This window comes from Peromyscus eremicus, chromosome 13, assembly GCF_949786415.1.
Source record: "Peromyscus eremicus chromosome 13, PerEre_H2_v1, whole genome shotgun sequence".
Lineage (NCBI taxonomy): Eukaryota > Metazoa > Chordata > Mammalia > Rodentia > Cricetidae > Peromyscus > Peromyscus eremicus.
The window spans coordinates 23940556-23967817 of NC_081429.1; the positions used below are offsets into that span (position 1 = coordinate 23940556).

The following is a 27262-nucleotide window of genomic DNA, read 5'->3' on the forward strand; positions in this document are numbered from 1 at the left end:
ATACACTCATATGCCTGTGCCTTTACACACATATGCATGTACACACACAGACTGTGTGCTGGTATACACACACACACACACACACAAAAAAAAAAAAACAACCTGTACTTATACATATACACAGGCCTGTACTACTACCACCACTACTGCTGCTACTACTATACACACACACACACACACACACACACACGCACACACGCATGCACACATACATGCTTGTACTCACACACACAAACATATGCCTGTATATACACACACACATACATATATATGCCTGTACACACACACGCCTATATATACACACATACACATATGCCTGTACTCACATGCACAAATACATGCCTGCATACACACATATACACACACATGCCTGTACAAGCACACACACACACACACACACACACACACACACACACACACACACATCTTTTTTACGAAGTAGTACTACTGGAAACAGCAGGAACCTGAAGCTTCCTGCCTGGTAGAGTCTCTTACTTTGTGGGGCCTTGGGATGTTCAGCGGAACCAGCCAGCTGTTTGTTCATTTATCACATATTGCCTAAATCCTCAGCATTAGTCTACATCTGGGAGAAACCATAACAAATGAGAAGTGCCGGTCTGAACATTCAGTGAGTGTGTGGGCAGGTGTCCACGTAAGTCTGTGGAGATAAGTGTCAGAAGGAGGCAGTGTGCTGGAAAGTCAAGCGCTGTCTCTGAGTAAGTGGCACAGGCCCAGATCCGAAACGCAAGGATAAGCGAACCAGACTGAATGGACTGGAGAGGCGGGGGCAGAGAAGAAAAGAAGGATGAGCAATTCCATTTGCTGCCCATGGTACTGTGTTCTGAATCCTTTTCTGGGAGTGCTGGACACAGAACTCTTACAGTGATAAGGAAATAGTGTAAAGAAATCAAATCGTATGGCCACTGGTCCCAGACTTAAGATGACAGAGACAGGGTCCAAACCAGGTCTTATTGCAGAAACTAAAGCCTGAACCTCTAACCTGTGGTGCCTTGAAATGTGGCAGGTGCTTGGCATCAGAGGAGAGGTGACAGCAGTGTGCATGAGACAGTCTGGTACCCGAAATCCATCATAAAGATATAGGCTGAGGCAGTGGACTCTGTCCATCGCTCTCGCACTGGCTTTTATGGTGGAGCCTGCAGAGATGCGATCACAGTGAAGAAATAAGAGCACTCCCTCACATTCAAGAAAATAAGCAGAGGGACTTGGAGACTGACATCCAGCAAGAGGTGGTGATTTTTCCAGAGTGTTGTCAAAACAGGCAAACTATATTTGGAGCTTAGGACTGCTAGAGCCGTGCTTGGAACCCACACAGGTTAATCAGATTGCAAGAACAGTTTCGTGCTCTGACTTCACACTCACCTCCACGTCGTTTTTATTTGATCTCTGCATTTATTGAACATGTTATCAATGTGCCCACTGAACCATGAGCTTTACATAGGCAGGAAATGGTGGCTGATTTTTGCAGCCTCTGATCTAATCTTTAGCCAGTCCTCTGAGGGAGACACTACTAAGGGACTTCTGTGGCTTTTCTGGAAAAAAAATGCCCCTTGCCTTTTTCTCTCTAAGTGTTGCCTTGTCAACTTTGGATTTCATCTATGCAAGCAGATGTTTTATGAATACACACAAGTAGATTTCAAGCTGTCTTACTGTCAGCATAGTATGTTTTAAATGGCCCGTAGTAGCTGGGAATATGTAAGAAACCACTGATGCCATTTGAAAATAGAAGGCATGGTAAATAAGAACAGAATGATAATGGCATGCTTATACACTAGTCTTTTCTCTCAAGCGGGACATTTGCTGAGGAAGTTGAAGCTGACAGTACTTGGGCTGGAGTTTCCTCGGTTGTCAATAGTGCCAGCAAATGTGCTCCGGGGTGAAGGAATAAGGCGCTAAGGTTGCGCAGCACAGCTTCCACCAGGTGCATTCCCAGCCTGTTGAAGTTTTCTTTCCCTGAAAACCAACATCAGAAGTCCAGAACAGAAAAATTTGTCACTGTTGGCCAAGTAAGAAAAAGTTTATTGCTTGCAAATTTGAAACAGATTTCCTTTTCCCTCTGAAGATGAAGTGGATCTTATGGTTGGCTGACCCTTCAAGATCTTTGACCTTCCCCTTCATTTGCTGAACTGTGTGAAGGCTGACATTTATTATCTACAAAAGGCATTCAGTCCAGGAAGCCTCCTTTTACACTGTGCCAGTGTCTGGCCAGGAAGAGATGCTGATCCACGTTTATTGTAATAGATTGATTAATTTAAAGTTTGCTATATATTGACTGCTATGTTTCATTCAATGCTATTAATTTGATATTGAAATTTTTCTGAGTGCATTTTATCGCTTTCTGATTTGGACTTGCTGAACTCCATAGCTATTATTTTGACAGTGTTTTAAATGGTATTGATCAGTGTGAGAGTACCACTTTATGAGAACATCCAATCCAAGGTCTGCTGTTGGGGCTGATCCGTTTTCATATGTTTAAACTATTCCATCAAAGAAAACTACTTGTAGAGTTGATTTACAGCAGCCTTTTAGCCATGGCTAAGTATGTCTGTGAGTTCTTAGTAAGTGTCTGGAATGGCCTCCAGTTGCTTTTCAGAAAACTTCAAAGCTGATGTTTTCTAATTGGACAGTGCGGTATTAGAGAAACCTGAGGAAAGCTAGGCAGCAATCCAGGCCCAAGCTCAGCAGCCTGATGTATACCATCAATGTTTAATGAGACACAATAGCTAACTGATGGGAAACATTACAGGACCCCCCCTGTTGCGACCCCCAGGATCTGCTCCAGCAACCAAACTGCCGCTTCCAATGGTCCTCACTATTAACAATCATCCTGCAAGGTCAGAAATTTTTCATGCACCAGAGTGGAAACCATGTCTGTGAAGTAGGACAGCGGTGATGACAGGGTCCATTAATGCAGCTCAGTGGCCCCGAGGACACCTTGAGTTAATGCAGACACTGCCTTCATCAGCAATCCCAGCATACTTCATAAAGAGGCTCCACCTCAGGCACGGCCAGAGTCTGCAGAGTCTGCACCACAGAGCAAAGTCAATCTGCTGCTACTGGCGGTCAGTCAGGGATTGAATTTGTCCGCTGAATCTGCCCTCCCAGAGGAAGTTACTGGGATTTTGGCACTCGATAGTTGACTGAAGATATGAACATAAGCTATGACTTCGATGGCATCTCATTGCTCCTAGGTTGGCAAGATTTTAGTCAACATTCCTCTGTGCTGTCAGCATAATTAGGGTGCAGCTGTGTGTTACACAGAACTAAAGCCAAGAACACTGGGGAGCTGAGCAAAAGTCCAAGGGTCAACACTGCAGGCTCTCTCAGCCCTCTACCATCCTGGCAGTGCCTGCTGCCGCCTCCACTCTCCACATCTGCTTGTCTCAGTGACCAGAGGCAGGAGGAAAACAGCATCACAAACCAGGTTGATGTCCCTGGAGATGATTCTTTAATATCTCGTATACTAATTACACTCTTAAAACATGGCAAATCAAGACACTCTTGAGTTTTCCCCCCAAAAGATATAGAACAACTTCTAGCAGATGGAAGAGAAAAGACCCTCCTTTGGCCCTCTTTCCTCTCAACAGAACTCATCTCAAACATGTGCTTTCGCCTTTAGAGAAATAGCAATAATAGCTCCATTAAAAATCAGGAGTGGCCGGGCAGTGGTGGCGCACGCCTTTAATCCCAGCACTCAGGAGGCAGAGCCAGGCGGATCTCTGTGAGTTCGAGGCCAGCCTGGGCTACCAAGTGAGTCCCAGGAAAGGCGCAAAGCTACACAGAGAAACCCTGTCTCGAAAAACCAAAATAAAATAAAATAAAATAAAAATCAGGAGTGGTTCCCTTTCAGAGTAGCAGTCGCCCAGCTAAGGGGGAACAACATAGGTCCTATTCACATTGCAAATATAAAAGGTTTTGTGTACAGTGGAATCAGATTATATTTGCATTTTGGAAAATATTAGATTTTGTTAAATGGCTTAAAACTAGATACTTAAGAAATTATCATACACAAGTGTCAATGATAGGGGGTGTCACTGCTTACAGAGATGGAAGAACATTGCTCTTAACTTGTAAAAGTCATGGTTATTAATATTTTCCTCCTGGTGAGGAAAGGACAAGGTTAATTGCATTTTACAATGGTGAGCATAAGCACTGTCAACTTGAAGGAGAAAGCTAAGGTTAGTCCGTCTGGACTGATGTGGTTCTGAAGGTTTTCCCCCAACACGCTCCAGGGAAGTATATGGGGACAGAATTCATCAAGAAGTCAGTTAAGCAGTTTTATCTTGGTGGAAAGAACAGAGAAATAACCGTGTCTTCCTTCCAAACCATTATTCTCCAAATACTGGCTCACTGTTTGTAACAACTATCAAATTGAGTGCTAACCTGGAACTTTTTCTTAAATTTTAAAATGGAGTTAAAATATGATTACATTATTTCCCCCTCCCTCACTTCCCTCCTATCCCTCCAGTGTCTGCCCGCCCCCAATGCAAGGCTCTCCTTTATCTATTGCTGTAACGTACACATGTAAACGAATAAACAAGAATACAGTCTGCTGAGTCCTTGCAGTATTGTCTGCATGTGTGTTTCTCCTGCTGATCTCTTGATGCACTGGATAACCCATCAGGGGGCACATCTCTGGGATAAACTAATTCGTCCTCCTCTCTCTGTAGTCCTTAATTGCTTGTAGCTCTTCATTTAGGGCTGAAGTCCTACGAGCTATCCTCCATCTACTTTGGGATGTCCACTGTTGTTGAATTATCCAGGTCTTATTTAGGCTGTCCTGTTGTTAAGACCTCATGAATGTAGCTTCTCTGTCACAGCTACAAGGTGCAGTCTCACAGGTGACTTTCTGGTCCTCTGGCTTTTACAATATTTCTGTCCCCTCCTCCTTGGTGTTCACCAAGCCTTGGGTGCAGGAGTTAGGTTGTAGATGGATCAACTGGGGTTGTGCATGCCACAATCATTGGTTGCATGTTGACCAGTTATGACTTCTATATTGATCTGCCAGAAAGGAAGCTTCCTAGGTGAGAATTAAGGGCTGCGCTTACCTGTGGGCATCAGGATAGGCATTTCAAATGCAGTGAGGAATTGCACTAGTTAAGGGAAGTGGTGGTGATAGGTTTTCCTCTAAGGTCCATGGTCTCACTACCCCTGGGCAGACGGTGAGGTTTACAGTACCAGGCACGATGACCCTCCTGTTAGGTAGATCTTGAGTCCAGTAAGGTAGCTATTAATTACCACCAAGATGTTAGTGCACCATTGCCATGCTGGGCATTGTTGGGGTTCATATGCATCACAGGTGGAAGAGACTTGATTGCTTTCTTCTCTTGGCTTCTGGTGCTGTGAAAGCAACTGCTGAGAGAGGAGGCTTTCAAGTAGGATAGAGCTTGAGTCCTCCAAGTGCTGTGTCGGGGGATGCAGTGTCTTCAGCCATAGGGACCCACCTTCAACTTCTGGGAGTCAAGGCCAATAATACAGCAATAACCCGTTATCTGGGAGTCTCTTGAACTTTCCTGACGAATAACTCAGAAGACAGCTTCTCATGCCAGCACTAGAGTTTCTGCCAGACAGTCTGTGGCTCTTAGGGGAAGTATTGTCAATTTGTATTATTTGTATTTGTATTATTTCATTTAAATACTTAATTATATATAAGTATATGTGCATGCATTGACATGTATCATATTGAATTTTAGGTAAACAAAAAATAATGATTCCTATGTCTTTTTCAGGAATATTTAGGACTTTTTATTCTTCCTCCCCTTTCTCCACCTATCATTGTTCTTATCCCTCCACAATTAAAGGCTCCCAAACCATCTTTCCCATTTCTTCCTTCTTATCACCTGTACCCCGCTTTCCCCATCTCTAGAGCTTCCCCACAACGTGGTCTCCTTTCCTGGTTCTTCTAGGTTTTATACTCATTCCTGAAGATTTGGATCTAGGAACCACAGAGGAGCAGGGATGTGTGGTGTTTGTTTTTCAGGTCTGGGTTCCCCCTACTCAATAGAATCCTTTCCAGTTCTATGCACTTACCTGCAAATTTCGTGATTTCATTATTCTTTACAGATGAATAGTATCCTATCAGGGACTGGGGAGTCCAGCCCCTCAATAGTCCCCTCCCAGGGTCCAGGAAGAACCTACAACCAGATGATAATTAATCTTTGATGAAAAGAAATGAATCTATGTACACGAAATTCTTTAGTCAATATATTTTATTATTCTGTCAGTTCTCTCTCTATAAGCTTATACTCTGCTCTCATTTTTTAACTCCTTTCTTGCCCAGTTTCTCTTTACATTTATCTGTTGTCCCCTCCAGGTTCTATCTTAATTCCTTCATCTAGTTCTGTCCCTTCTAGGTTCTCATCCATCTAGTTCTTTACCATCTCAGCTCCTCTCCTATCTCCTTCTCTCTCATCTTGTTTTTCCTCAGCTTGTTCTTCCCCATCTGGCTCTTCCTCATCTCGTTCCTCTAGTACTCTCTTCTAGTCCTTCAATCTAGTTCTTCCCCATCTCAGTTTGTTCCTCTGAAGTTCTTACCCATCTAGTTCTTCCATTCTCTTTTCTCCATCCTCTGTTCTCCACCGTTCTCCACGTTCTACCTAAGTCTCCCCAGAATCCAGTTATATCAAGCCCCTGGTAGAGCAAGGTCACCAGGCTTGAACTCTACAGAGTCATAAAGGCAGGTAAGAATTTTTCCTCAGGCAGTGACCACCAGGCTTTCTTTTACAATCCAAAATGGGAGTGGTAAAAGAGAAGGTCAACTGAGTGCTAATGACCAGTTAGCACATAAAAAATGGCATCTATGTGCTCAGTCTACATTCCTAGAAGTGGTTAGGAAAGAAGTTAGGAGTTTATTAGTAAGGTTGTATAAGAAAGGAGGGGCCAAGCTAAACTGTGTAAAGCTATTATTTAACGTCCACCTGACCTAGGTGGTATCTCCTTGTGGAACTAAATCAGGAGACTTGAATGTGGGCTGTTATCACTGTTAGTCCTTGAAAGTGGCTAAGGGAGATACCTGATTCCAGAGAAAGCCTTTCCTGAGGCTGTTCTCCAAATACCTGAAATGTGTATGTCCAGAGAGTGATCAGTCCACACTGTTAGCCCTTCTTAGGAAAAAGTCAATTGGGAAAACTATGAAGGCACACATGATTTTCATAACAGAAGACAGCTGATATATATCAAGCCAAATAACACAAAAAACTCCTTGGAATTTGGCTTCCTCTGGAGGAATTCCCTGATTCCTCCAGGTAGTGACTTTGCCATAACCAGCTGAGTTCTTACGATATATTCCTGCGGCCTGCAGCAGTATCCCATAGTGTATATACATCACATTTTTATTAGCCATTCATTAGCTACAAGACATTTAGGTTGTTTCCATTTCCTAGCTATTGTGAATAGAGAAGCAATGAACATGGCTGAACCGTGTCTGTGGAATATGATGTTGAGTGATTTGTGCAGATGCCGAGGAGTGGTATAGCTGTGTCATACGATGGATTCATTTTTTTTGCTAAGTATCCCCCATACTGATCTCCAGAGTGGCTGAACCAGTCATGGGTACATTCCCACCAACAGGGTATAGGGGTGCATTCCCACCAACAGTGAATGGGGGTACATTCCCACCAACAGTGAATGGGGGTACATTCCCACCAACAGTGAATGGGAGTGCATTCCCACCAACAGTGAATGGGGGTGTATTCCCACCAACAGTGAATGGGGGTGTATTCCCACCAACAGTGAATGGGGAACATTCCCACCAACAGGGAATGGGGTGTATTCCCACCAACAGTGAATGGGAGTGCATTCCTACCAACAGTGAATGGGAGTGCATTCCCACCAACAGTGAATGAGGGTGCATTCCCACCAACAGTGAATGGGAGTGCATTCCCACCAACAGTGAATGGGAGTGCATTCCCACCAACAGTGAATGGGAGTGCATTCCCACCAACAGTGAATGGGAGTGCATTCCCACCAACAGTGAATGGGAGTGCATTCCCACCAACAGTGAATGGGGGTCCCCTTTCACCACCGTCTCTCCAGCATTTGTTGTTGGTTGTTTTGTTGATCTCAGCTGTTCCAACTGGGGTGAGATGAAATCTCAAAGTTGCTTTTATTTGCATTTTCCTAATTCCTAAAAATGATAAACATCTTTTGAGCTATTCCTTAGTCATTTTTATTTCTACTTTGGAAAACTCTCTTCAGATCCCTATCTCATTTTTAATTGGGTTGTTATTACTGTCTTTACTCTGTTTCTCTAGTTCTTTGTATATTCTGGATATTGATCCTCTGCCAGCTATATATCTGGCAAAGATTTTCTCCCATTCTATGAATCTCCTCTTGACTTGATTGTTTCCTTCACTGTACAGAAGCTTTGTATTCTTATGAGGTCCCAGTTGTCAAATGATAGCCTTAACTTCATAGCAAATGGAATCTTATTCACAAAGTCCTTTTCCTACATCTCTATTCTGCAGGATACGCCTGTGTTTTCTTCTAGAAGTTTCAATGTTTCTGGATGCAAATTGAGGTCTTTGAACCATTTGTGGTTAGTCTCTGTGCAGGGTGATGAGGACAGGGCTAATTGCACACATATTTCTTCTCCTGCTGGGCATAGTAGTATACAACTTTAATCCCAGCACTTGGGAGAAAGAGGTGAGCAGAATTTCTGCGAGTTCCAGGCTAACCAAGACTACACAGTGAGACTCTGTCTTAAAAAATAAATCTTGTCTCTTTATACTTTTTATTCCAAATTGAGTAGCAAGGGCATTGGAGATAATCACCTACAGTCTTGCCATGTTGTCCAAGTGATGCTTTGACTGCCTTCCTGGCCTTGCCTATTTTTACAAAGCATTTTTGCTAGCTCATATCCTTATTGACTACATTTTATCAACAAATAAAGATCATGATATTTTATATAGGTCTCCTTGTAGCTAGGATTTGGTCTGTTGTGCAATGTTTTACTTTTCTGAAACTTCTCTTCACTAAGACAAGTAGGAACCTCTGTGGTGTTTTTACTGCCTCCTTTCCAACATTATTCATCTGGTTTACCACCTGAGAGTGGAATAATGACTAGGTGAAGGCAGGCTTGTTCTGGGATAGGCTCTGCGCTGGGCAAACTGAATTGTAGATGGGTCAAGGAATGATGGACAGAATTGTTTTGTCTTATTTGACAAACTCTGGAAAAAATCCAGGTCATTATGTTCTAGAATTTAACTGAAGAAAAGCTTAGGTCTGTGTTTATATTGTGGTAAAGAACACAAATACCAGAGGCAATTAAATCATTTGCTCATCTGTTTATATAATAGACATCATAGATGGTGTCCTACTTAGGAAGTGCTATGCTGGATATTGGGATCCACTGCTTACCCAACTGAAGTGGCTTCTGTCTTTATTGACTCTGACACTCTACTTGGGCAGACAGATCAATCAGGTGACCAGGACAGCAAACATCTACTGTGTTTCTGACCAGTGCTGTAAAGACCGTGGCACAGGCTGAACAGAAGGTGTTGATGGTAAGGAAGATGTCTGGAGCCTGAAGCACAGGGCAGTGTATGGAGAAGCCTGGAAGGGAAAAGGACCTTCAGAAACTGAGTGTGAGGCTGTGCGGCAAGAGTTGGTACCCATGAGAAGAGTCAGGACCAGGAGCTTAGAGGCTGTGCTGTGGGCAGGACAGGGCATGGATGGGTTTGAAGCAGGACACATGGGTTTAGGGGAGGAGTGGGTAGAATTGGTACAAATTGATCAGTGGGAAACTATGGAAGCTTTCTAGGACACAGACAAAGAGAACTCAGCCTGTGCAGCAGGCTAAAACAGATGAACACATTGGACACTGAGGTGACAGGTAGGCATTAAGAGGGCTTAGAAAACTGAGGGGAGGGTGGTTCCTCTTCGGGCGAGAAATCTTGAAAAACACTAGGTTTAATATTTGAGGACAAATGGGGGCAGGACCAGGAATTCAGAGAAAGGTTTTAATGTGTGGAGTTTCAAGATGCCTTTGGGAAAGTCCAAAGAGAATGTCTGAGCAGAGTTTCATTTCACAGTGAGTGTCACAGCGATGGTGACTGAACACTACATCTGGTTATGGCCCTGGGGGGAGATGTTGGAGAAAAGTTTTACCCAGGGTCCCAGAGACTCTTCACCCAAAGGCAAGATCAAAGGGGATGAGAACAAGAGAGGAGAAGAGTACGATTAGCCCATGTAGCTTGACCGAAATACATAGGAGAAGATAGGAGACGAGGAGGAGATGAAGGAACTGTGGGGATCTTGGATATTTGTTTGTTTTCGTGACAATAGGAAACACTTATGAATATTTCAGGGCCACTGAGAATGATCTGGTGAGAAGTTACTAGAAGGATCATGGGAGGCCTTACCTTGTTTGAGGAGGAAATGGGGGATGGGTTGAGAGGAGAAGGCTGGGGAGTCAGGGAGGGAGGAGAAGGGGATCTATGATTCATGTGTATGATAAATAAAAAATTTCTAAATTAAAAAAAAGACTTTCTTTATCCTTTGTTCCCCCCAAGTCTACATATATTTTTAAACATACTGTAACCCATTTAGAGGCTTTTTTCCATCTAAATCTGTTTTATTGTGTATCTATAGTCCTTTTCTGATTAGGAGAGTTTTTAAACTAAGCTGTGTGCCTAGGACGAAAGCACAGCTTTTGCTGCTGGGTCCGCCCTGCTCAGCTTTTTTCAAGATGGCACAGGTACCAGTGAGTCACGCTTACCTTCCCAATTCTGGGAAGCAGTATTAAGTAGCATGTAGCTGTGTGTTTAAGCCCACAGCTGTGCTCCCAAGCCCACAGGCAGTGGCTGGGAGAAGCCCCTCTGTACCTGTGTGTGTATACCTGTGTGTGTACAACTGTTGTGTGCCCCTGTGTGTCTGTGTATGTTTACATGCACATGTGTGCATGTGTTTGTGTATGCTCATGCTATGTTTTCTTGCCTTGACATGTGTTTTATAATAAAATTTAACTTATAAATTAAGTAGACTAGGAATTGCAATAACTGATTTTTTTTAAAAAAAAGGACAATTGTAGCAGTGTGCTATAATAAAAGTTATATAAATATGGTCTCATTTTTTTCAAAATAATAATTTTTGTTTTGTTTTAGAAGGCACAGGTGTTCTTTGCTCTGTTCTTTGTGCCCTACTAGTTGGTACATAATTCTTGTACTCATCGCTTTCCATGCTTCATAATCTGGTGCCCCTTTGCCCTTTCTTGTGGGCTCTATTTGAGGTGTTCTTCCAGAAGAACAGTTACACTGTAACTGAAGACTTGTTTCAATTTTTGTTTTCCTTCATGGGGGACTTCCTGAGCTCCTGCTGTAACACATCACCATCAGTCCAAATATGTTTTCTGTTCCGGCACAATTGAACTCATTCTCCAATTTCAAACAAGGCCCCCTTGTACCTAATGACTGTAAGTCATGCAGATTGAGGTATGACAGCAAAGTCAATGTCAATTTCTTTCTTCTCAGTTCTACAGATGAGAGATGAATTTCTACTGTAGCTTTTCACAAGCTCAGCACACACTTGTTTCTTTCCTTATTCGGCTGTGTCAACTGGCTTTCTTTCACTGTGGTGTCCCGGAGATCAGCAGCTTAGTGAGGAGAGAAGATATTCTTGCTGAGTTTTAGAGTTCAGCCCATTGCTCTTGGACCAGTGATAAGACAGTACAGCACGGTGAAGGCCATATTCACCTCACAGTGGCTCAGAAATGACGTGAAAGGCAGGAAAATGTGGAGTCCAAGCACTCCCTTCAAGGTCAAGCTCCCAGCAACCTAACTTTCTTCTACTAGGTGGTCTGTATCTCCTAAATGTTCCACCATTTACCAATATACCAATGACTGATGACCAAACTTTTAACACATGGGCCTTGGGAGGACTCTCCAAATCCCACCCAGAACACAATTTGAGGATTTTTACCTTATTATTTAAAGGTTCTTTTTGATAGTTCCAAAATGACATCATCACTATTCTTGGTTTTTGAGACCAGGATTAAGTAAAAGAAAGTATACTTGAACACAAGCACGAGGACATTGTTGATAGTCCATCTGCTAAAGATCAAATGCCAGACTAATGTGGTTTGAATATGAAATGATACCCAGAGGTCTCATGTGTTGAAGGCTTGGTCTCCAGCTGATGGACACCTTCAGAAGTGACTGGGTCATAAGACCACTAACATAATTGGTGTCATTAATGCATTAATCAATATTGATTTTTCATATCTGGATGGGCACTCAGGAGGAAGGGCCTGGATTAAGGAAGCCAGGCACCATCACCAGAGTTATGTGATTAAAATGCCCCGCCCTTTCTCTCCATCTGCTTCCTGCCTTCTCTGTGTTCTTTATGTTCCTTAGCCTCAAAGAACCAAGTTGCCGTGAACTTGAACCCCTGAAACAGAATAGGATGATTGGTAAGTGGTTATGTGCTTGCCATGAAAATGTAAGGTCTTCCCAGATGTCACAAAAAAAAAAAAAAAAAAAAACAAAACCTGTTTTTCCAACTTTGGAAGCCAAGGTAGACACGGGATCCCCAGAGCAAGCTGGCAATAGAGACTACACGTATGGGTGACTTTGGGGGTTGATTGAAAGACTCTGCGTCATTGAATAAGCTTGAAAAGCCATTGAAGATGATTCCAGACATTGACCTTAGGCCTGCGCATGCATATAGATCCGTGTACATTCATACGCATCCACATATGTGCACGCACACACACACAAATGCACACACGCACACACACAAATTAATAAGTAAAACCTCTGAAAATGTAATCCAAAATCAGTATTTCTAACTTTAAGTTGTTCTTCTCAAGTCCTTTGTACAACGAGAAGAAGTCAGACTAACACAGTGACTTACCAGTGGGACAGCAGCATATGCAGCCTGGGCATGCAGCCTGGGCATGCTGCAGAAAAAGATGATTCACACCCTGTAGGAGCAAAGCAGTGCAGCACAGGATGGCATCCCATGGCTCAGAGCAGCACATAATTTAAAACTGACAAATTATTGGCTTCTGTAATTTTTAATTAAATACATCTCTACTGCATTGACCACAAGTAATTGAAAGTATGGGCTGCAGATGAGGGGACGACTGTCTCTTTTGTCTGTAGGAAATGAGCTGAAGGAAAGGTTTTATGCTCTCTGGAGCCAGAAAACCTGCAACTGAATGTCCAAGGATATGAGAGCAGTCTGGTCGCCACACCAGTGTGTTTGGTTTAGCAGGGATATCAGCATACAGATGCCTTAGGAAACAGACACTAAAACAATGCTTAGTGGCCATTCTGTACTAGGGGGTATGGCATAAATCTGAACAAGAGCTGGCCTAGGACTTGAACTGTGTGGAGCCTTTCTCCATGATCACAAACTCGAGCTCCTAATGAGTGACACTGGGCTTCTTAAGGACTTCACAGGGCAGTCTAGCCAAAGGGCCAATATGACACAGGAGAATGGAACCAGTTAGGCATAGGGAAAATTTTAAGTAATTTGTTAGTGCATTGAATATTTCACAATAAGACCATTGTACCTATAAAAAAGAAAAACATCAGCTTTTAGCTGCCTGGCTGTTTACAACATCTAGTGCAATGACAGTATGTTATGTGTTTGTGAGTCTGCTTTTAAATACGGTACCTCATTATTATGAAAAGTCTTAAAATGCAATGAAGTTTCAAGCCAGAAAACTCCGAGACGCTGAAATGGGGAGAAATTGGATTACATTGAATTCAAGGAGAAATTTGAAGCAGACATTTTGTTTGGCACAATTTGAAGCGGTGGTACAGAAAATGCTTTGTTCCTATTTGAATGAGACTGGGAAGTAATGTTTGACACCTTGGAAACTTTAGAATCAAAACATAATATTTCTTTTCTTCCATCTATCTTCTCTGAAATGAATTTCAATGCTATCAGCCAGTGTTGGGAGAATTACGTGCAAGGTTGAGGGAGGATACCTACCTGAAAAGCATGTTTGTGTCACTCTTTTTTTGTTAAAGGCTTTTTCTTTATTAATGTGAGCCTTATGTTTCATTTGTTTGTTAAAACAATTAGAATTAATCCTTAACGAGGACGTGGAAACTCTTCTTATGTAGTTGGCCCTGCTTTCTCTGACTTAACAGGCATAGCCTTTTGCAACTTGCCTTTCTGTCTCCCAGAATTTTTAGGTTAAATAGTATATTACTGATGTTTGAGTTGATTATACATGTGCTTCATACTAAATTCAGAAGGAATAAAAAGTCATATGATAAAAATCACATCCCTTACCTAACGCTGTCCCTTCAGCCCCTAGTTCTTCTTCCAAGGCTATCCGTTCTAATTTCCTTTCTGTTATTAAGATGAAACATCCCAACCAAAAACCACAGATGGGAGGACAGTTTCTTAGGCTTGCACTTCCAGGTCACAGCCCATCAATGAGGCAAGTCAAAGCAAAAATTCAGGGCAGACCTCTTTCTATTCCACACAGCATTACTTCCAGCCAGGGAACTCACTCACAGCTAAGGAATTACCGTAGAAATCATGGAGGAGGCTGCCTGCTAGCTGGCTTGCAATCTGGATTGTACTCAGCAAGCTTTCTTAGACATTTCAGAGCCACCTGCCTAGGGAATGGACCATCCAGAGTGGGCTCTCTCACATCCATTACCAATAAGGACAGTCCCCTATAATCCGATCTCAGAGATCTCGAGACTGTAGCAGATGGGCAGAGCTAACCAGGATAGTTTATTTCCAAAGATATGTTACACTTAGAGTATGTGTGCATATGTGTGCATGTATGTACACAAATGATCACATACACATTACTACATACTCTCTTCATGTCATTCTACAGTACAAGTGCAGCTCTGTTTCAACTTACTTTTGTGTGATGTGTGAAGCAGAAGTTTAACCTGCTTTGGTCTCACTACCTGTCCAGTTGTCCTACACAACTCACAGAAGAGCCCATGTCGTCCTGCTGACTTAAAACCACAGCTTCATCAGATATTAAAGTCCCTTACTTTGTCATGGTGGTTGTTGTTTCAGGCAGTTGTACAGACCCAGGCTGGCCTCGAACTCAAAAAGCAGAGCTGGCTTTGACCTTCTGATTCTCCTGCCTCTACCTCCTGAGTGCCTGGATTGCAGACTGTATGGTAGATCATTTTCATTGATGGCCCTGTCTACCCACAATCCACATTTAAGACTTTTCCTTTTCGGAACTTTCATAGCTATTCTTCAATCTCAGGCTCAAGTCTCTGTCTCTCTCTTTGTCTCTCTCTCTCTGTCTAATCCTCTTGCTCTCACTCTCTTGCCCTCTCCCTCTCTCTCTCTCTCTCTCTCTCTCTCTCTCTCTCTCTCTCTCTCTCTCTCTCTCACACACACACACACACACACACACACACACACACTCACATACGTACTTACTTAAAATTTTGAGATTACATTAAAATTTCACTCTGACTTTGAATTTTCTCCATAAGAACTTGAACGTATCAACTCTTTTCCTGCTCAGAAGGGTTCCAGTCCCTTACATGCTGAAATGATAATCGGCGCTGGTGGCAGTTCTGGTTACCGTCATGACAGAACCCAGTATTAGTTTCAGAGCTTTATTGGGGGGACCGGGAGGACAAGAGAACCAGGCCTGGGGAGGAAAGCCCATGCAGAGAGAGGGAAGATGGTGGGGGGAGAGAGAGCAGAGCAGGACAGAGAGAGGCCTGGGTCTGCTTCCGGCTTTTTAGGGGTTCCCAGTGAGCATGTGCCTGTGGGCTTACAGAGCTATGCCAAGAATGTGTTGATTGCGTGACCACGCCACGCACATAGTCACCAGCTCACACTGATGACATAAGATTCAAGACCCTTTGCCTAACTCCTGAACTGTGCATGTGTAGTCATGCAGCTGGAGTGGGGGCAGAATTCTAACACATGCACTTTAGGTTTTCATGCCTTAGAAATTATCCCTTCTTTCAAGTGTGTTCCTGTACAGTTTGTATTTTAGTTATCACAGTAAATGGAATGGTTTATCTGTGGCATCTTCAGCTAGCCTACTTTACATAATCACTGTCAATTTCTGCCTATTAGTTTTGATCATGCTGTTGCTTTCTATTCTGGTTTGTGGCTTGTTTGTAATTATTTTGAGTCTCCAGGTAAATGAGCACATTGTCTATAAATGCTTGTGAATTTCACTAGTAAAATTTGCTTTCTTGTTTTCCCTGAACTGAATCACTTAGGCATTAGAACGGTGGTGTATTCGTGTTCTTTGTAACACAGTCTGCTGAGACTGTAGAGACCTGTCTGTATATGATGAATGAGATCCTTCCCTTAAACTCAACATAACTTTTATTTAGTGTTGTTTGGTTGTCTGGACTTGCAGGAAGATATTATAATAACACGTGCATCATATATGCTTAGTGCTAAAGAACAATGTGGTTGAAGATGGCCACAGCTTTAGTGATTATAGTCCTGGCTCTGTAAGCTTCCTTACAAATTCTATCCAATATCCAGAAAGGAAAAAAAAGGTTAAATTGGGTAAATTTAAAATTACCTAGTTTAAAGTATATATGGTATTATTTTTAATATCAAGCATGTTTCAATGTAGCCTCATTATGGGAAAATTGCTAACCCTGTCAGGAACTAAATTAAGTGTTTTTCTTGTATAACTTAATTCAGTGGGGACTCCAGTATAATACGTCTGCTAGGCCTCATGAGTATAAACATTAGCCATTTTATTGGTGAGTGGACATGCAAGTTAATTAAGATCCCTGGTTGAGAGAATATTAGTAATCACGGGGGGGCTTGTAGTTTAATTTAACATCAAGTAAGGAAAATTAATACAAGAAGATATGAATTTGGTCTTAGCTCAGGAACCAATTTGTTATGCAGCCCTTGGCAAATACCTTACCCTCTCTTATTTAATATTTTCATTTTATGAGTGTAAATGGAATTATTAAATATTCAATATTTAATTATTATACACTTTATTATTAAGTACTCACCTCTTATATTTGCAATCTTATTCTGCAGTTCACCCTAAATGTTTCTTACTATTGATATGCTTACTGACAGTGATTATAACTGGTAAGGTCTCTCGACTGTCTACTCTCCCAGCAGACTGAAGGATCAGCAAGGAGAAGAGCCCATGGCCATGGGGTTTCAATCAGCTCGCTGTAGCATGTATCAAATTGGCTCCCTTAGTCTCCCTACCTTCTCTGAAATTGGGAAAACATGAACGCTTCCCTTTTGCTAACAGCACTGAAGGTTGGGATTGTTAGGTAATGACAGGGGAAGACAGTAGACCTATTGCCTATAAGACCCTGGCATTGCAAAGCATATGGAACTTAATGAGTATCTGAGTTGATGGAAACACCAGTCAAATGAGGCCCTGAGCAAAATGTCACTTAGATTTCCCCCTATCCATATAGCTCACATCAGGGACACAACAAATGCTCACAGGCATGCGGGGGATGCATGCCTCCTTCCCTCCTGCTGATTCCCACTATGGAAATCGGCATGGAGGCTCCTCAACACATAAAGCAAAACATACATATGACCCAGTCACACTGCCTCTGAGCATACATCCCCTCACAAACCAAAGTCAGCTGACTATGGAAGTATCTGCACACCAATGTTTGTTGCCAAATTTCTGAATCAGCCCAGGTATCCATTAACAAATAGATGGATAAAGAAACCATAATACATATACACAACAGATGAAGTTTTACTCTATCTTAAAGAAAACAGACAGAAATGAGGTCACTGTTAAGTGAAATAAGCCAGACTCAGACAAATACCATGTTGTTGTTGTTGTTTTCTGATATGTGGTATCTAGGAAAACAGAAAAAAATATGAAGCTAAAAGGAGAGACACCAGGGATTTGGAGAGAAAATAGATATAGGGAACAGGGAGCAGAGATAAATAAAAGGTCACCTAGAAGGTGTGAATGTTCTAGAAATACAGTGTATACACATTTAGAAGGAGCACACTGGAATCCTTCATTTTGTTCAGTTAATATAAGCTAATAGCATAAAGAAAAAAATTATAGACAGAGCCTTTTCCTTTCCTCTTTTTTAGCACAGTAGTGTTTGTCTCTTTCTGTGTTATGCCACTTTTATATCCCTTTTTAAAAGTAGAAAAGCATCCATTATGGAATGGCCAGTGAGAGAAAGTGGCACATGAGAAGTATCAGTAGCATGGTGATGGATTCTCAGACATACTTAATTCTTACTCATCTACTGCTGAAACAATTTTGAATGACATTGTTAAACAAGTAGTTGTTATTCTGTCACTCATCAGGTAGAGGAGGCACAAAATATTCACCAACATTAAAATGCAGAGAAGTCCCAAAAGTACTGAGCAGTGCTGAGCTGCACAGGGTGAAGAAAGTACTGAGCAGTGCTGAGCTGCACACAACAAAGGCTGGGAAGCAGTAATGTGTAGACACTGAGAAAGGCTGGAATGTGTGCACACAGAGATGAAAAGATGGAGGCTTATCTCAAGGTGGATTCTTGCTGAGCAAAACAGTTATGTGAGGTGGGGTGAGGGATGGGAGGCCTCGGGACACTGTCTGCTCTGTCTGATCAGAGAGAGAGAGAGAGAGAGAGAGAGAGAGAGAGAGAGAGAGAGAGAGAGAGGAGCAAAAGTGATTCTTAGCCAATGGACACTGGCTGTGGAGTGTGTCTGTTTGGGAGATCAACCCAGCAGCTCCCCAGGGAGGGGGCACACTCTGGGGATCCAGTTCTAGAATGATATTGTTTGAAATTTTGTTTTACTTTTACTTGAAAAAAAAAAGGTCCGATTTTCAAAGGCCCTTCTTTAAATTGTGAGTTTCCTGATGTGTTTGAAGGGATCCTATGAGTATGGCCACCCTGGGAAGAAAGCAGTGCTGTGATGGGCAATCCTACTCAGGGAGAGAAGTAGCTGCTTGAAAGAGAGGAGCGGAAATTATTTTTAAATACACCGTGTGACTATTTAGCTAAATGTGGGAGGCACCCTGAACTTTACTTTCAAGTCTATGACCTTTTCACAGTCGTCAACTCTGTGCCAAAACGTGTGGGGCTTTTAATTAGCTGCCCTGTTGTGTAAAACGAGCAACCAAACTGGATAGGAGACTTTTTAAGTGTTCATTGACTTGAGTAATTAGAGAGAAAGAGAGAAAAGAAAAGAGAGAAGGAAGAAAGGAAGGGAGCAAGAGGAGGGACAGAAGGAGGGAGGGAGGGAGAAAGGAAGGAAGGAAAGAAGGAAGAAAGGAAGGAAGGAAGGAAGGAAGGAAGGAAGGAAGGAAAGAAGAAAAATAATTTTAATCATCATCCTGCAACTGACTTTATCTTGGCAATGTTAATTTTAACTAGAATTGGGGGAAGGGATGTAATAAGTTTTGTTTCTTGGTCTAGAAAAATGAATATGGGCAGCGCTAATTAATTAGCACAGACAGTATTTATGCAGTGGCTTCTTTTGGATAATGTGCCTCAAAGGAGAACAAGAAGGCAGTTTTTGTTATTTTGTGGCTTTTTAGTGGCTGTGATTTAACAGAGCAATATCCTAGAATATATTAGGGAACAGCAATGACAGATTCATTTTCTACTTTGTGCCCTGAAAAGCCATTTATGCAAATACGAATGCTGTGTTTGTAAAGTAAAAGCGGTTGGCAGATCTGGGTCTCTCACTAATGGTAAGAAAGAAACTCAGGGACCCCCAGCTATGATTCGATCATTAGGTGTATATGTCTTAAATGTAGACCCAGGCCCTCATTTATTACAAAAAGTTCAACAGCTGACACTCTCAAATATGAAAGTTTAACGTGATTGTTTTCTCAATACTGCTAAAGAATGTTGCCAAATAGGAAATACAGAGGCATGTTTAGCAGGGTGGTAACAATTATCAACTTTGTCATTTTGATACTTACCACAACTCCTTCCCTCAACTCTTTCCAAATCCACTTGTGGTGGTTTGAAAGAAAATAGCCCCCAAAGGAAGTGGCACTATTAGGAGATACAGTCTTGTTGGAGGAAGTGTCACTGTGGAGGCGGGCTTTGTGGTCTCATATATGCTCAAGTCACGCCCAATGAGACAGTTCACTTCCTGTTGCCTGAAGCTCTCAGCTCCTTCTTTCTTCAGCACCACGTTTGCCTCCGCACTGACATGCCACACCATGGTGATAATGGACTGAACCTCTGAACTGTAAGGGAGCCATCCCAATGAAATGATTCCCTTTATAAGAGTTGCCATGGTCGTCGTGTCCCTTCATAGCAATAGAAACCCTGACTAAGATACCAACCCTACCACCTCCCAACCCCTACTCAACTTTGTTCTCTCTCTCTCTCTGTCTCTCTCTGTCTCTCTCTCTGTCTCCCTCTGTCTCTCCCTCTCTCCTTCCCTCCCTCCCTCTCTCTTTCTCTCATTTAATGACTCATTGACTTCAATTTGTACCGTCTATATACTCCTTGGTATGGGACCATTCACTGTAGGATGGTTGACCGGGAACCATACCTTGACTGGACTCTCCCTCCCCCCAAAGCCACCAGTGGCCCCATACCTTCTCAGTTAGGGGTAGAGTCTCATGAACCCCTCCCTCCCCATGCTAAAATGTTGACTGGCTTCATTGTATCACTGTAATGGCATAAAAGAGAGTGCACATATTTTTTAAAGATTTATTTCTCTCTTTAGACCAGACTGGCCTTGAACTCACAGAGATCCACCTGCCTCTACCTCCCAAGTGCTGGGATTAAAGGCATGTGCCACCACTGCCTGACAAATATAATACCAGTAGCACAGACACTGAGAGCAAAAATTAAAAAAAAAAAAAAATGGGAGGGACCTCCTGAAACTGAGAAGCTTCTGTAAGGCAAAGGAAATGGTAAATAAGACAAAACAACAACCTTCAGAATGGGAAAAGATCTTCACCAACCCCACATCTGACAGAGGGCTGATCTCTAAAATATATAAAGAATTCAAGAAACTAGACACCAACATACCAAACAATTCAATTAAAAAATGGGCTACAGAGCTAAATGGAGAATTCTCAACAGAAGAATCTCAAATAACTGAAATACATTTAAGGAATTGCTCAACATCCTTAGTCATCAGAGAAATGCAAATCAAAATGACTCTTGAGATACCATCTTACACCTGTCAGAATGGCTAAGATCAAAAACACTGATAACAGCTTTTGTTAGAGAGGATGCGGAGCAAGGGGAACATTCCTCCACTGTTGATGTGAGTGCAAAATTGTACAGCCACTTTGGAAATCAGTATGGAGGTTTCTCAGAAAATTGGAAATCAGTGTCCCTCAAGACCCAGCTATATGACTCTTGGGCATATACCCAAGGAATGCTCAATCTTACCACAAGGACACATGCTCAACCCTTTTCATAGAAGCATTATTTGTAATAGTCAGAATCTGGAAACAACCTAGATGACCTTCAACTGAAGAATGGATAAATAAAATATGGTACATATACACAATGGAGTACTACTCAGCAGTAAAAAAAACAATGACACCATGAAATTTGCAGGCAAATTGATGGAACTAGAAAATATCATCCTGAGTGAGATAACCTAGACTCAGAAGGACACACATGGTATGTACTCACTCATAAGAGGGTACTAGGTGTAAAGCAAAGGATAACCAGACTACAATTCACAACTCCAGAGAAGCTAGCTAATAAGGAGGACCCTAAGAGGGATATATAGATCACCCTGGGAAGGGGAAATAGATGAGATCTCCATGAGTGAAATGGTGGTAAGGGGTGGGCAATGGAGGGTAGGTGATGGGGGATGAGGACATAAGGGAATGGGATGGTCAAGCTAGAACAGGGATGGAGTGGGAAAGCAATGAAAAAGATACCATGATAGAGGGAGATATCATGGGGAAAGAGAGAAATCCGGTGCTAGGAGAGTTGCCAGGAATCCCCAAGGATGACCCCACCTTAGACTACATGCAATAGTGGCAAGGGTGCCTGAACTGGCTTACCCCAGTAGTCAGATGAGTGAATACCCTAACTGTCATAGAGCCTTCATCCAGTAACTGATGGAAGGAGATGCAAAGATCCATAGCCAAGCACCAGGCAGAGCTCCAGGAGTCCAGTCGAAGAGAGAAAAGAGGGATTCTATGAGAAAGGGGCATCAAGACCATGATGGAGAAACCTACAGAGACAACCAAACCAAACTAGTGGGAACTCATGAACTTTAGACCAATACTTGTGGAACCTCCATGGGTCTGGACTAGGCCCTCTGGATAGGCGAGACAGTTGCATAGCTTGAATTGTTTAGGGGGCTCCCTGGCAGCCGGATCAGGATCCATCTCTGGTGCACGAGCTGGCTTTTTGGAGCCCACTACCTATGGTGGGACACCTTTTACAACCCTGATGCAGGGGAGGGGCTTAGACCTGCCTCTCCTGAATATACCAGGCTCTGCTGACTCCCCATGTGAGGCCTTACCTTGTTGGAGGAGGGGATAGAGGGTGGGGTTTCAGGGGAAGGCTTAGGGAGCAGGAGGAGGGAAGAGAGAAGGATCTGTGGGTGGTATGTAAAAATGAGTAAAAAATTCCTTAATAAAAATGGTTTGAAAATAAGATTTATTTCTCTATATTTTATGTGTGTGAGTGTTTATCTGCATATGTGTGCAGCACATACGTGCAGTTCCCATGGAGGCCAAACAAGGGCATCGGCTCCTCTGAAACTGAAGTGACAGACAGTTGTGAGCTGTCCTGTGGGTGCTGGAAACTGAACCCAGGTCCTCCGCAAGAGCAGTCAGTGCTCTTAACCACTGAGCAATCTCTTCAGTGCACACCCTTTAAGATTTATTTGACTGCACTTATTTTTAATGCTTGATGGGAATTTTTCATGTGGAGAATACGATATGCATAAGCCACACAGGCCAGTTTTTAGAGTGAGAATAGTGAAGTGGCAAAGTTGTAGTAATTATGTGTTGGCACAGGTGTTGTGTTGCAATGGAAAGTATCCGTCCCGACTAAGAGACCCGCCACTCATCAACTGCACAAACGTGAGCAAATTCCCTACTATGTCTGTCTTAGTTCCTACCTAGAATAGTAGTACTCTGTCCTGGGATAGTTTGTGACCACATGAGGCAGCATGTGTGAGGACAGCCCAGCTCAGATATGTAAACACTTCTTGTAAGAAATTTTAAACATTTACAGTCTCAGCCACTACCCTGCAAGAAAAAAAAAGGGGATCTTTCTCCTTGTAAAAACGGAACAAAAGGTGAACAGTGATCCTGAATTAATTCTTGTAGCATATTGTACTCTTGCATAATGATTTATTTACTTTCTCTCGTCCTAAAAGGCTAAATTCTTCCATGAGAAACCAGTCCGTTTATTTCTGTTTTCCTATTTATCCATTCTATTGAAAGGGAAGAGATGTGGCTTGCTTTCTGTTAGCTTTTTCTCTCTTTCTGTTTGGTGCTTCAGGATTCTCAGATATAAAGCATTCTCATATCTCCCCCACACTTTCAGGTAGTATACTCAGATGTGAAACTGCCTTCTATTTTTCTTACTTTTTCTACCTTTACTGCTATCCCCAAAGTGAATGAGAGTAATTGTCCCCAGCACAGTGTCTCCCACAGGAGCCTATACATCTAGCCACATAAATGTTCTATTTCAAGCTGTTAGTAGAGTACACCTTTACTGTAAATGAACAGGATCTAGAGTTTAGGGAATGACCTCATCTCTGTTGAGGCCTGACCACCTGCCAGCACACCATCCTAAAGATTCTGAAACTGTAATATTAACATTCTCACAGCATCCAGTGAGTAGCCTGAAGTTGAAGGGGCTTAAGAGATTTAGTCAAGATCTGGGAATCAGAGGTGAAGATAATAAGTCCTTCCAAGCTGCATGACTACTGCTCCTGCAGTCTAAACACACAATATCAGGGGCAGCAATGCCTACTCCCTTGTACACAACTGTAAGAGTGTGTTCAGGTATATAGCCTATAGTAGCAAAGTGAAAGATTAAAACATTTTAAGATGTACAACCTCTGCATTTGATATGGGATTCTTATGTAGCTTGTTGACACTAAGCCAAATTGCTTAATCTCTGTAATTTAACTTTTGCAAAATATCAAATGTTCTAAGGATATGTACTCAGTTTTCTCTGCCTGGATTCTTTCTCACTAGAGTGCACAAATGGATTCAGGCATGAGTCCTCTGATGCCTTGGAATCTATCTTTTTTGATTGTGAACTAAATGCCAACAAAGATTATCACTTTCAGATGGGTAATGATGAAATAAGTACCAGTTATCACTAAGGACGGTTAGTTTAGAGGCAGGAGCAGAAGAGGAATCACATATCGTAGAGGCAGAAGCAATGAACTATGAAGGCAGTCCAATTAAAGCAACACTGGAAACTGAAAATGTCTTTACAACCAACAGTTTTCCTTGGGGGCTTTGAAATTATACGACCTGTGGTCTTAAGGTTGAAGTGTGGTTCAGAGCCTGTGCACATTAGTGGACAGCATCTAGGCACTGTAGAGAAAGATACAGATTCAAAAAATTAAGATGAGGAAGTTGTAACACTCTTATGTATGTCTGGAAAGAGATTTGCCCCTGGAAGTAGTAACAAAGTTCCATAGAAAAAAAGGAAGTGATGAAGATGATCACAAAGATGATGGTGATGAAGATGATGGTCATAAAGATGATGATCATGAAGATGGTGATCATGAAGGTAATTATCATTAAGATGATGGTGATGAAGATGATGATCATGAAGATGATGGACATGAAGATGGTGATCATGAAGATGATGATCATGAAAATGATGGACATGAAGATGGTGATCATGAAGGTGATGGTGATGAAGATGATGATCATGAAGATGATGATCATGAAGGTGCTTATCATTAAGATGATGGTGATGAAGATGATGATCATGAAGGTGATCGTGAAGATGATGATCATGAAGATGATGGACATGAAGATGGTGATCATGAAGATGATGATCATGAAAGTGATCATGAAGATGATGGTGATGGAGAATGTGTTAATAAAGAAGATGATGATTTTGATGGTGTTGATTCTGAGGATGAGGAAACTGAAGAAAAGCTCCAGTGACGAAATCTGTACAACATATCAGCCCAAAACACACAAAAATAAAACCAGAACGCTAAAGACTAAAATCCATCAACAACAGGATCACAATGTCTACAATCTTTAAAAAAAATCGGAAAAAAACACCAAAAAGACCTAGTTCTGTAGAAAACACTAAGGCAAAAGTGCTAGCAAGTGTAGACAGGAGTGATTCTCTTCCCAAAGTGGAAGCCAAGTTGATGTGAAGACTTGCTTCCGGATGACTGACCAGGAGGCTGTTCACAGTCTCTGGCAGTGGGGGAAATCTCTTGAAGAAAGTGGTTTACGCAGTTTGAAATAATCCATCTTACTGCATTTCTGCAGCAGCTGCTCTCTGGCTATCCTTTCTGTGTTGCAAAGTGAGAACATTCTCTGCTGTGTTTGATAGAACTCACCCAGGTCCCATTGCCAAGAATGTGCTGTCTAAATGCCTGTTCAGTTTTCCAAGGATTGGAATCCACCCTTTACTTGGTTGTAAGTATGTGTGGAATGTTGTCATATAATAGTCAAAATGGTGATCAAATATGGAAATGGTCGGGAGACAAAAATATACCTGTGAAATAAACAGCATTTTAATAATATATAAAATACAAACATTGTTGATATTAGGTATGATAATTCATATAAAGCTAGAAGTGGTGTGCCTGGCCCATACACATGAGTAGATAATGATTTTATTAGCCATATTTCTGTTATTGTGACAAAACACTATGATCAAAAGCAGTTTTTAGAAGAAAGAGTTAATTTTGGTTTATGGCCCTAAAGGAAGAGTCCCTAATAGCAGCAAGCTATCGGAACAAGCAGCTGAGAGATCATATTTCAACTGAAAGCATGAAGCAAAGAAGTGGGAACAGCTGTGACCTCTCAAGCCTGCTCTTCATGACATATGTGATCCAGAAAGACTGTACTTCCACACCACATCCCCTGAACAGCACCACCAACTGGAGACCAAGTGTTCAAAAGCCTGGACCTATGAGGGACATCTCTTTTTCAAACCAGTACAATGTCACTCCAGAGACCATACATAAAGTTTTTGAAGCACTGCTAATTTCAAGCATCAACTCTAGCTTCTTGGCTGTAGCAAAATATGGAAAGGTTATCACTTTGGACCGAAGATGAGGAAAATAAAAATGTAGTCTTGATAGCATCCTGGAGAAAGTAGTTGGTAAAACAAGATGGGGAATAGGGGACTGCGGCCAGAGGCAGAAAGGTTTGCAGGACAGCAGGGCTGGGAGTGTGATGCAGTTCCTCTGACTCTGCAGAGGAAGAATGGAAGGTTTGACTCACTGATTTATTGTGGAAGTTAGGAGACAGTGGCCTCATGTGACCTAGGGACTCCAGGAGCCAAGTGTTAGTTGATAGAATCAACCAAAAGTAAGAAATACACAATGGAAACATCAATTTGATGGTGGAGATGGTGAGTCCAGTTTGGGAAAGGCTGAATTTTAGACTTCACTGCTGAAATAACTTAGGGATCGGGATGGACACTGGGGATTTGTCAAGAGAGTGGTAGCCAGAATGTAGTTCCATGCATACTAAAGTGTGGGTGTTTCCCTGGTGTGCATATGTCTCTGGGCTTGATCCCCAGTGAGAGGACAATGCGGGGGGGGGGGGGGGGAGGACAGAGGGGAGTGTGTCTGATATGGGAAAGAGAGGCGAAGGGGGAAAGGAGAGGGAAAGGATGGGGTGTGAGGAAGAAGGGAGGGTGGGGAGAGGGAAAATGGCTCAGACAGAATGTCCATCACAGTTGTTCCTCACTCATGCTCAGTGAGGATCTGAAGAAGGATGGGGATAGAAAGGGTATCCTGCTAGAAGAGAGAGCCAAGAAGGGAAACAGACTGGGGTGGGGCGGGGGAGAAGAGCTGGTGAAGGGGACTGAGAAATTGGAGAGAGCTGAGGCCTGAGCAAACCTGTGTCACACGTGGGATGACTTTGCCTTCTCAGCTTCCACTGTTTGTCTGCAGAGGACGGTTTGAGGGTTGCCATGGAGATCAATGTTCTCCCCTCTGTCCCCTTCTCAGACTGTCTGGACACTGCCCTTTAGTCACCTCCATGCAGAGTGTCATGAAAGGCGGGGCCCCTGCGAGAGAGCGGTTCCTGTCAGAGGTGACAGCGGACGTACCGCGGTGCTTTCCGACAGAGCATCTCTGAGAGTTAGTGACTCACGGCCCAAGCGCTTTGTCTCCTTCAGTCTGTGTCTCCCTCGTTCCTTCCTGACTT

At 42.5% G+C, this 27262-nt stretch overlaps 1 pseudogene; it reads left to right on the plus strand.

Annotated features, from left to right (window-relative positions):
* The first annotated feature begins 24115 nt into the window (after positions 1-24115).
* Positions 24116-25343, plus strand: LOC131923640 (nucleophosmin-like; annotated as a pseudogene).
* The last annotated feature ends 1919 nt before the right edge of the window (positions 25344-27262 follow it).